The following is a 12035-nucleotide window of genomic DNA, read 5'->3' on the forward strand; positions in this document are numbered from 1 at the left end:
GACGTGATTAAAGAGTTTGCCTGTTCAGACTGCTTTTATTGGGTCAGAGGCAGAGCCCAGGATATGAGACCCAGGATGCCAAGTCCGGGCCATGTCACAAGTGTTGTCCCTCTGTAACAGGCTGCCAGCCTGGCCTCTCTTCAGTGGCCCTGTGATAGATCCCTGCACCCACATCCTGGTGCGTTTCTTCTGTCCAGTTACCCATCCCTGTCTCAGGAGGAAAGAAATGAGGTCTGGGCGAGGTGCCTGGGAACAAATCCTCCTGAGTCCAGCCTCCTTCCCTTTCCTTTGAAGGAGCCTGTGCCCTTCACACGGTGGCCTGGCCTGGACTCTGCTCGGCAGTGGGTGATGCAGGAGCGCCTGGAGAACGGGTCCAAGATGCTAATTCCTAGGAATCCTCCCAGTTGCGCTGTGGTAAGGCATAGGAGTGGTAACGCAGGTGGCACCTCCCAGCCTCGTTTCCCTCTCGTCCCTGTGTTCTGGTCTCCTGGTCCTGAAGAAGTCAGGGTGGTGAGATTCTCCCCAGAGCCACTCCCCCCACCCATGGGAGACGGGTGGAGGCCAGCTTTCTGAGACCTCAGTTCCCTTTCCTCCAAGTTCTAACCAGTTTATTTTAGTTTTATTGTAAAAGATGCCACCTTTTTTATTTCTTGAAATATACATTTTTTTTTTAGTTGTAGTTAGGCACTGTATCTTTATTTATTTTTTTTGTGGTGCTGAGAGTCAAACCCAGGGTCTCGCACATGCTAAGCAAATGCTCTACCACTGAGCCACAACACCAGCCCGCCATCCAGCAATCTTGACCAGCGTCTCGGCTGCTGCCATTGCCCCTTCCTGAGGCTGAGCCCCTTGAGGGATCTGCTTCCTCCCACTTTACTGGTCCTCCCAGCATCTGGTCTATACCAGGTCCACTTCCTCTCCTGTGCTCCCCCAGGACAAGATGGCAGGCTCTAACAGCCATCATTGCTGATCAATCTGACCCCACCTTTGACTTCTGAGGTTGTAGGCAAGTCACTTAACCTCTTTAGACTGTTTCTGGTGCCAGATACTGAACCCAGGGGTGCTTTACCACTGAGCCATATCCTTAGCCCTTTTAGTTTTTATTTCAAGATAGGGTCTCACTAAGTTTCTGAGGCTGGCCTCAGACTTGTGATCTTCCTGCCTTAGCCTCTGGAGGTGCTGGGATTATAGGTGTGTACCGCTGCACCTGGCTTACTTAGCTTCTTTGAATCTTGTGTTTTTTCTTGTTTTTAAGATAATTTGTTATCCAAAATTATATATATTATTTTATAATACAAGTATGTTTTACGAAATATTTGGGACATGCATACAAAATAAAAATTAATGTCCTTTATCCCAGATTTAAATTTTAATGGATATCCTATATTTCACTGACCACTCTACATGGGGTCACTAGTACCCGACAGGTGCCTGTTGTCAAGGGGCAGCTTCTGGGCTGGGGATGTGGCTCAGCGGTAGCGCGCTCGCCTGGCATGCATGCGGCCCGGGTTCGATCCTCAGCACCACATACCAACAAAGATGTTGTGTCCGCCGAGAACTAAAAAATAAATATTAAAAAAATTCTCTCTCTCTCTCTCTCTCTCCTCTCTCACTCTCTCTTTAAAAAAAAATTTAAAAAAATAAAAATTAAAAAAAAAAGAAAAAGTGCATGCTCTTTAAAAAAAAAAAAAAGGGGGGGGGGGCAGCTTCTGTGATCCCACACACATCTTCCCCAGTACTCACAGTTGAGACACATAACTGTTGTCACAGCAAGTGCAGTTCCCCTCGCCTTTACCCCCGAGGCTCTCGGCTTCCTGTCCTCAAGTCTACTCCTTTTACCCACTCTCCAAACTATGACCCAAACAACCCAGACAAACAAAGATCTCCCTGCATTCTCTTCACCAGGGACCACAGCCCAGGCCCTGCCATAGCCCTGCACCTGCTCACACCAGTGGGAGTGTCCGCCCCTGTCCACACCTAGCGCCCTCTGAGCCTTCCTGCCTTTGCCTACACTCTCCGCCTTCTGCATCTTCCAGCCCTTTGTGAGCAGGCAGAGGGGGCCCCCTCTGTGCAGTGTTTCTGGAGCTCTGAAGTGGATCATGGATCCTCTGCAGCCAGGGCTTTCTGCACAGACCTGTGTGGCACATCTCCCTTCTGTCTGTACTGTAGTCATCTGCGTACCTGGGGTGTCTGTTCCCCGGGACTTCAGACACGCCGCAGTTGTTCTGTGTGTTCAGGACTTGGCCCGAGGCCCATGCCACAGACAGTGGCTGGCCAACCAGTGTTTCCCCGGGATGATGAACACATGAGTGGGCTGAATCCTATCATGTTAACAGGTTGTCACTTTTTCTTATATTTTGGCCCTTCGGGCTACTTCAGTTTTTCTGCACTGTATAAATCAGCTACCATGACCTCCCCAGGGACTGGTTTTGTTTTCTTTGAAGTTGTTTTGTTAAGCCTAGTTTCCAAAGCAAAACTATCAGAGGCAAGATCTTGCCAGTGGATCTTGTTATACTCAGCCAGGGTCCCTTGAGACAGATCAAACCTGATGACAGAGATGGCATGCTTCTGAGTGGCCACCCTGAAGCTTGGCAAGTCCCTGGAGTGATGGGTGACAAGGCCTTCTGCAGGGATCTGTGTATACTGTGTGCACAGGAATGTGACTGCCTAGGAAGGCTCCACACATACACCGGGCCTGGGGACATGGCTCAGTTGGTAGAGTGCTCGCCTCACGTGCGCAAAGCCTGGGTTCAATCCCCAGCACAGGAAGGAAGAGAGGAAGGCTTCACACAACATACTGTATAGAAACCCACAAGTCCCTCAGGCCCAGGCAGAGTTCAGGGTGAAGATGGCCTACATCTGAGGTCACCACTGTCCTCAAATCAACTTGTCCTTAGTCACATAGCCAACAGGTACACAGGGTTCTGAAAAATTGAGGGTGAAAAATTGTGACAATTTTTTCTATTGACTTATGACTCTTTTTTCCATCATGGCATTTTATTTAGACACATTATATAGAAATAATATATATACTTACTTAGTAATATTTTTATAAAGTATAATATTGTTTTATACTACTTGCATGTGTAATAGATGTATTAGGTTCTTAGAAAAAGGGTCCTAGGATTTTCTCTCATGTGTTTTTATCTTGCTTCCTTGTGGTCTGTGAATCCAGCTGAGATCATCAGTCTCATGAAACCGAACTGATGGGATGGGGGTGGATGATCCTACCATCTTCCTAGATCCTTGAGTTGTACATCAACTCTGGGACTAATCCCTTCATGCTTGTTTAACCTGCCTGTGAGGGTCACAATTTCCCAGCTCTGTGATCATCAATGATTTCAAACTTGCCAATGTCCCATGCTTTATCATCACAGCTAAGAACCAATGGCTTTGGAGCACAATCTGATGAGAGCCTGGTATTTGCCTCTGATTCTGTTGATGCTCTGGAGAGCATTAGCCAGGACATTCATGGGCATCATTATGGTGGCATGGAAGGAAGGTGGAAGGAGAACAGGAGAGGCAAGCATTAAATTATAGGCAGCTTCAGACTTGTGACCTGGGACAAAACTGCTTTTCTAGTTCTGTTGTTAGAAGGTCTTACACAGCCTCTGGAGATGGAAATGTCCTCAGCCTCAGCCATGCCATCAATCACCATGGACCCCTCCTTGGGTGCTGGGAAGAGGCATTTGCTCAGCAGAGAAAACTGGGCAGCACTCACATTGGCAGAGTAGAGAGGGCAGTGGGGTGGGAGTGACCATGGCCAAGAACATGGTCTCAGGGATAAGTTTGGGATGGTGTCAGGAAGTAAGGTCCGTGGTTGGTCTGAATAGAAGCTTTTTTTTTTTTTTTAATATTTTTTAGTTGTAGTTGACACAATACCTTTATTTTATTTATATGTGGTGCTGAGGATTGAACCCAGGGCCTTGCACGTGCTAGACAAGTACTTCACCGCTCAGCCCCAGCCCCAGCCCCAGCCCCTGAATAGAAGTTTTTTTGAAGTAGAAAATTAGGTAGAAAACAAGGGCCTCGGGTTGGAAGTCAAACTCAGTGGGAGAGTACTTGCCTACCCATGTGCAAAGTCCTGGGTTAAATCCCTAGTGCCACACATACACACACACACAAAGCACGCATTTTTTAAATATAAAACTCTAATTAGGCATGCTATGTTGTATTGTTATATTTGCTGAATCTGACAGATCTAAGTCTTTTTTTATTTTTTCTTTTTGGTACCAGGGATTGAACTCACACTGAGCCACATCCCGAGCCCTTTTTTGTATTTTATTTAAAGACAGGGTCTCACTGAGTTGCTTAGTGCATCGCATTTGTTGAGGCTGGCTTTAAACTCAAGATCCTCCTGCCTCAGCCTCCCAAGCCACTGGGATTCAGACTTGTGCCACCGCGCCCAGCCAGATCTAAATCTAATAACTCCGATGGCTCTAGATTCCTGGACAGTGGAGGCTTCCAGGATGAGAAGGCTGGCAGGTGGCATGGTGGGTATGGGTCACCAACCAGGCTGTATCTCCCTCAGTCTCTCAGGGGCAGGCGAGGAACCCCCTCCAAGGAGCTCTTGAATCCAGTGGTGCAGGCTGGTGAGGAGCAAAAGTCTATACCTCAGGTCTCCGGGGAGCCAAACGTGGAGGTGACAGCAAACACTGGGCCTCCCAAGGCAGAGGGGAGGCAGGAGGGCTGGAGAGGTTCTTTCTGGGCCTGGGTGAAGACCTGACCTCTTCCCGTGGCCTCAGCTGGGGAGTCTGGGCCTAGCGACGGGAGAACCTCCAGAATAGCTCTCATCCATACCTCCCTCACCACTCTGCCTCCTTGGGCTGGGGATGCCCAGCATGAGCCCCTGCAAAGCAGGGCGATGGCAGGGGCAGCAGAGTGCTGGAGGACCCAGATTGTGCGAGCAGCTCAAGACACTAGAGTCACCACAATACTTTCTCTGCAAAGCCACCTGTTTCAGAGCCAAAGCTAGACCTGAAGCCAGAACCTGCCTTCACGTTCCTGTTTACACTCCTGAATGCATCGGAAGACTCTGAATCGTAAGGCCAGTGTGTGTGTGTGTGTGTGTGTATGTGTGAGGGAGAGAGAGAGACACACACACACACAGACAGAATCAAGCGGGAGGCAAAGGGTGCTTCCTCCCCACAGGAACATCCAGACCTGGGTAGGACTCAGCCCTGGGCTGCGCAGATAGGACTCAAGGAGCCTGGGCTGCGGCTGGGCACTCCTACTCTGCGCCCTGCCCAGCCTCCAGATCCTCTGGTCCTACTCTCACTGCCCACCTGCCCAGGGATCCGGAGATCCAGGAGAACCTGTTCCTCGATCAGGAAGACTGGGGCCCCCAGCAGACCTCAAAGGAGATGAGGAATCTGCAGAATGATTGCAGGAGGTGAGCCGGCTGGGCAGCCCCACAAGGCCAGGCCTGGTCCTCAGGCCAGGGCCATGGCTGCTGGCAGAGGCTGGGGTCGTCACTTGCCCTGCTTCCTTTCCCTCCTGCTCCCCTCCATTTCTTCTCCCCTCCTCCCACTCTGGCTCCTACCGCATCACCTTGTCAGCAGGCCCTCGCCTCCTTGCCACAGTGTCCTACCAGAGCAGGACCTGCTTCATGAGTGGGGGCCACATTTGGCCACATCTGTTCCCTTTCAATCTACTGTGTCGACGCCACATGGCTGGAGGGCAGTCTGGCAGCTTCCCATTTCCTGCCCACGTCCACGCGGGCAGTGGACATGGGGTTCCCCTCAGTGGAATGGGCTGGCTGAGAAATAAAAACTCATAGAAATAAAATGGCGAAAAAAAACACAGAAAGCAATTTCAGAAGCTGATCAGATGGCTCGAGCTTCTAGACAAAATGGGGCCATGCCTGCTTTATAAAGTGTATCGGGAACATCAAAGAGATTCTATAGAAGGATCTTCTCCAAAAAAGTTGAAAGGTGGGCTGCTCAGTGCCTAATGGGTTATGCCCGCATGTGTTTCACGAATAGCTGTCTGCACCCATCAGCAACCAGTCCCCACCTTTAATTGTCCAAGAACTGAGGTGGGCTGTCTGTCGGGGAGGGGGACTGTTCTCTGGATATTGGGCTCTGGAGCTTGTTCTGCGCGATCCCGATCCCGTGGCTGTATGCCCCTTTGTGGTAATGCCAGGGTCATGGCCCTACCTGGTGGCAGAGGGCCTAGGGCAGCAGTGGGTTGTTACAGCTCTCCCCCACGGCCACCCACGGGATCTATGTGACGAAGCTGCCATTCACAGCTGACCTGAAGTGCTTGGGCAGGGCTGATTCCAGATCGACCCTCTCACTGGCCTGGAATCACACCGGATCCTGTCACAGCCCACAGAGGGGGCCGCCTTCTGCCCCTCATCCCCTTCCAACGGGATTTCAGAGAATTTGCAGCCCAAACCATGTGATGAAGCAGCCTGTCCTTCTCTTGCTAAAGTAGGGGAAAAGCAAAATCTGTCCCTCTGGGGCCCTGCAGATTTGCCTGGGAAGAACATGTCTTTTCCCAACAGTTGTGATGAAAAGACAGGGCTTAGGAGATACTGGTCACAGAGCTGATGTAGGAGGCTGGGGCGGGGTGCTCCTGGGACAACAGCCTGGGGGCTGAGAGGGCTCCCTCTTTCAACCCTAGGCTTCGGGAGGCACTCATCACTACCCAAGCGGACAACCTGATCTTGGGGGAGAAGCTGCAAAACCTGGTGAGACCCCCAGCCCAGACCCCTTTGTCTTGCCTCCTCCTTGCCTCCCAGCCCAGCTCCCGCTGCTCAGTACCCACCTGAGGCCCTGCACCCTGTGTTCCAGCCTACCGTGTTGTACCAGACCCTGCAGAAGGAAACGGGCCTGGGAGGAGGAAGCAGAGGTAATCCAGGAGGAAGCCCTGCCCTGCAAGCACTGGTGGATGGCTGAGTCCTCCCCACCACACCCCTTTTTCTACAGCCTCCCCTCTCCCAGAAGGCAGCACTGCTGGTCCTGCCATCCAACCTCCCCACCACATACACAGGAACCAGAATCAGAGCTAGGATACAGAAAATTGACATAGAGTCAAGAACAATAAAAAGAAGGAATCCTGAAATAAGATTGCTAAATTGATATAAAATTGAAGAATACTGGGGCTGAGGTTGTGACTCAGCAGTAGAATGCTTTCCTAGCATGTGTGAGGCCCTGGGTTCGATCCTCAGCACCACATAAAAATAAACAAATAAAATAAAGGCATTCTGTTCATCTACAACTACAAAAAAAAATTAAAAACACAAAATAAAGGTATTGTATCCATCTACAACTAAAAAATATTTTTTTTAAAAAATTGAAGAATATTCTATAGGTCTTTTTTCTTCTTCTGTTCTGGGGATTGAACCCAGGGCCTCAGTACACTAGGTAAGACGGCTGTACCACGGAGCTACAGCCCCAGTCCTATAGGGAATGTATATGTTGTTGTTTGTTTGTTGTTTTCAGTGCTGGGAACCAGGGCCTCCTGCATGTGCTCTGTCACTGAGTCATCTCCCCAACCCCTGGGCACCTCAACCTCTAACTTTACAGAGCCTCAGCCCTAACCAATGATAAAAGCCCAGTCGAGTAGAATCCTTTCAGTTAGTCTCTGGCGTGACCTGGAGAGGGCAGGGATGATCTCTGCTTAGGGCACACTGCAAGGAGATACCAGCCAAGAGGATACAAGTTCAGCTTTTGGCTCCTCTGACCTCTGATTTGGCTCGACTTAAGCTCCTAGGAATTATTCCCAAGCAAAACGGCTGGTGACCCACTTGCCTGGTGGAGTTTTGAGCGTGGTGTGGCATGGTGCTAGCGCTCAGCGAGCGCCCGTTACTTTGCAGTGGAGGCAAGTTCTCGTTCCCGGGCTCCCCACAGGCTTCCTGCCCCACCAATGGTGCTGCAATTTCCTTGAATAGGTGGCCAGATTGAGAGAGCTGAGTGAGGAGGTGCCTGGCAGGATCAGGGACAGTGGAAGCACAGAGTGAATGTGGGGAGGAAGAAGGGATGAGGTTGTAGACATGAAGGGCTCTAGGGCCACTGGAGTGACCTAGTCACAGAGTCAAATGGCCTTGGAGGGCTGTGAGCCAGCAGTGACTGTTTTGAAGGCTGCTGTGTGGAGAATGGACTGAATGGGTGCTGTGGTCTAGACATGTCCCCCCCAGAGTTTCATGTGTTGGGACCTTAATTCCCAGCATGGCAGTGTTGGGAGGCAGGTCCTCAAACCTCCCGTAGGACCGGCCTCCCAACACTGCCATGCTGGGAAATTAAGGTCCCAACATATGAAACTCTGGGGGGTCCTTCCCAGGACTCCACTGTCATGAGTGGACTTATAATCTTGAGAGTGTGTTGTTAAAACAGCAAGTGTGCCCCTGTGCTGTTAAGGTCTGTAAACAAGTCAAAATAACACCTGGTATTTTGCCAGGGGAATGTTAGAGTTGGTAAACAAGTCTGGATGGTGCCTGGCAAAATGCCAGAGGGAGTGGTTTGAAAAGTAACAAAAGTGAGCCATTAAGTGTGGAGATTCCTTATTGGTTGACTGATGTATCTAGTTTATGCTAATTAAGATAAGCTGTGCAAAATGTATAAATAGCTCTGTTGTCCTACAATAAACGGCTCCTATTCCTGCTGTATCAACGTACACAAGTTATTCGTCACACACACACACACCCCCCCCAGCTATTTTGCTGCAGCCGGACTGCGGCACTGTGCTTTGTCCCCTTGCCCATGCCTGCTCACCCAGAAGGGCTTTGCCACCATGAGGACCCTCACCAGGTGCCGTGGCCTGGTGTTGCACCCCAGCCTCCAGAACTGGAAGCCAAATAAACTCCTTTGTAAATCACTGAGTCCACTGTGTTTTATTATAGTGACAGAAAATGGACTGGGACCAGGGACAATAAAGAAATCAGAGGGAGGCAGGTGAGAGGCTATTGCCACAATCCAGGGAAAGATGACAGAGTCTTGGACCAGACCAGGATGGATTCGGGATTTGTACTAATAGGCTGGAAGTAGAGTATGAGAGGAACAGGAATAAAAAGATAACTCCCTGATTTTGTGCACAAGTGACTAGAAGATGGAGTTGCTGTTAATTAAAGTGGAGCCTCAGAGTGGGAGGAGGAGGCCTGCAGAGAAAGATGAGGAGCCAAGTTTTGGGTGTGTTCTGTAGGAGTGCCTCTTGATCACCCAAGTGTGTGTGTGCAAGCAGCAGCTGGAAACAATACAGGAATTCAGAGGATAGATTCATATTGGGGATAAATTTGGGGGGCTTTCAACCTACATGAGGTAATTTGTATTGGTCATCGCTGTGTAACCAATCAATCATTCCAAAACCTAGCAGCTTAAACTGATGAGCATTTACTATCTCACAGTTTCCATGAGTTAGCAATGTTGAAGTGGCTTCATTGGGTGGTCCAAGCTCAGGGTCTCTTGCATGGTTGCAATTGAGATGTCAACAAGGCTGCAGTCTTCTGAAGGCTTGGCTGGCCCTGGAGGACACACTTCCCAGATGGCCCCTCACCATGTGGCCTGTCCACAGGGCTGCTTGAATGTGCTCATAACATGGCAGCTGGCAAAGGATCCAAGGGAGAGCCATGCAGAAACCATAATGGGTTTTTTTGTTTGTTTTTGGTATTGGGGATTGAACCCAGGGATGCTTTATCACTAAGTTATATCCTCAGCCTTTTTATTTTTTTATTTTGAGACAGGGTCCTACTAAGTTGCTTAGGGCCTCACTAGTTTACTGAGGCTGGCTTTGAACTTGCAATCCTCCTGCCTCAACCTTCTGAGTCACTGGAATTTCAGGAGTGTGCCATCTCATGTGGCAGAAGCCACCATATCTTTTGGAACCTAACCTTGGATACAGTGCAGTTTCCTCTTGTCCTTCAAGGCCAGCTCGGAGGCTGGCCATCATAGGATTTAAAGCCATGATGCTGAGCGAGGTTGCCTAGGAAATGGTGTAAATAGAAAAGAGAGCCTGAGCTCTGGGCCTCTGTGACAGTGAGAGTCCAGGACATGAAGAGTTCCCAAAAAAGAGACCAAAACAGCAGCCACAAAGGAGGAAGATAGTAGGCCCCATGAGATCCTGGAAGCCAAGAGATTTGGGTGTCTAAGGCATTGCTATTGTTTTTTGGGGGCAATACCAGGGATTGAGCCCAGAGGCCCTTAACCACTGAACCACATCCCCAGCCCTTTTTTATATTTTATTTAGAGACAGGGTCTCACTGAGTGGCTTCGGGCCTCACTAAGTTACTGAAGTTGGCTTTGAACTTGCAATCCTCCTGCCTTAGCCTCTGGAGTCACTGGGATTTCAGGCATGCACCACCACACCCAGCTAATTGAGTGTCTCAAGTCAGAAAGTTTGGCTTCCAGGTCAGACTAGGAGAAGACAGGCCCGGCACAGCGGTGCATGCCACAATCCGAGAACTCAGGAGGCTGAGAATTGCAAGTTCCAGGCCAGCTTGGGTGAGATCTTGTCTAGTGAGATCCTGTCTCAAAATAAAAAATAGAAAGGGCTGGGGGTGTAGTTCAGTGGCAGATCACCCTGGTTCAATTCTCAGTACAAAGGAAGAGGAGGAGGAGAAGGAGGGAGGGAGGGAGGGAGGGGTGCAGAAGTGATTTAGCAACTTGAAGGACAACTGACTTTGCAGAGCCGTTTTAGTGGAGTGGTGGGTGAAGCCTGATTGGAGTGGCTTCAAGACAGAATGTGGGGGGTGCTGTGGCTGTGGCTCAGCGGTAGAGTGCTCGCCTAGCATGTGTGAGGCCCTGGGTTCGATCCTCAGCACCACATAAAAAAAATTAAAGATATTGACAACTACAACTAAAAAATGAAAAAAATAATCATAATTTTTTAAAAAAACGACAGAATGGGGAAGGAGGCACTGAAGACAAGCCTAGATCTAGGGAACTGTCATCATAAAAGAGGACAGAAAGAGAAGACAGGTACTGGAGGGCAAGTGGCTAAGAGGTCTTTTCAAAAGAGGTGTTAAACACCATAAGTGGGTGTCCTAGGTGGCTGGAAACGGCCTTCTAAGGGAGAGTGGAGGAGCAGGACAGAGCCACAGTCCTTCAGTGGAGCCAGGGTTGGGCTCCAGGGCCCAGGGTAGAGACTGGCCTTAGGTGGGGTGTGGGCCTCTCGGAGCAGGAGCAGGAGGGAAGGCCCAGGAGGCGGGCGGGGCTGGGAGTGCAAGTGGGGAGCTGCCCTCCAGCTGCCTCTAGTTTTCCTAGTGACAGAGGAAGCACAGTCATCAGCTGAGATGGGTGGAGAGGTGGTGGCGCTTGAAAGAGAGGAGAGACTTCAAAAATCCCCATCTTAGTGCCTGTGAGAGTTAGGGGTCACGTCAGGTGACACTGCAGGCACATTCAAGGGCCAGGGTACAGGGGCAGCATTGCCAGCAGGGTGTGGTGTCAGTAAATGTGACCAATGCTGAAAGGATCAGTGGGGCTGAGAGGGTCTGAAGGGCCTCAGACTGGACAAGGAGGGCGGCGAGGGAGGAAAGGAACATGGCAATGGGGTGACCTCCCTGGAGGCGCGGAAGGACTGTGTGGAGGCGATCAAAGTGGGCTCACAGGCCCAAGGACCTTAAATGGCGTCCCCAGTCTAGTCCAAGGTGCTGGGAAGAAAATCAACCAGTTCATGTCAGACTCCAACAGCCAGAGCTGATTTCCTGAGAGTTCTACACTCTCAGGTGTAACACATTCACAGTGCTGTCACCCACTCAGATGCCACTAGCTCTTGCCCGCTGTGCTGTCTATGACTTCACATGATCAAAGGACTAAATCCTTCCAGGACCCCTGGGGCCGCCATCTCTGGTCCTCAGCCAACCTTGGCAACTGGCTGGCTGCCTGCTGGTGTCTGCCCTCCTGTGTCCTCGTGAGGAAGGTGTGTGCTCCCCCCACTGATGGCTGCTGATAAGATTCAAGGCTATATTCTGGGCGCTGATAATCATCAAGCCTGTCCCTCTGGACTTTGCTTCCCCAGGGCCCAATACAGGCCTCACTTAGAACCAAATGAATGAGCAATGTCTGCACCTGTCAGTGAAGGAGGAAATAAACCGTGAA

This window comes from Urocitellus parryii, chromosome 4 (assembly GCF_045843805.1).
Source record: "Urocitellus parryii isolate mUroPar1 chromosome 4, mUroPar1.hap1, whole genome shotgun sequence".
Classification (NCBI taxonomy): Eukaryota; Metazoa; Chordata; class Mammalia; order Rodentia; family Sciuridae; genus Urocitellus; species Urocitellus parryii.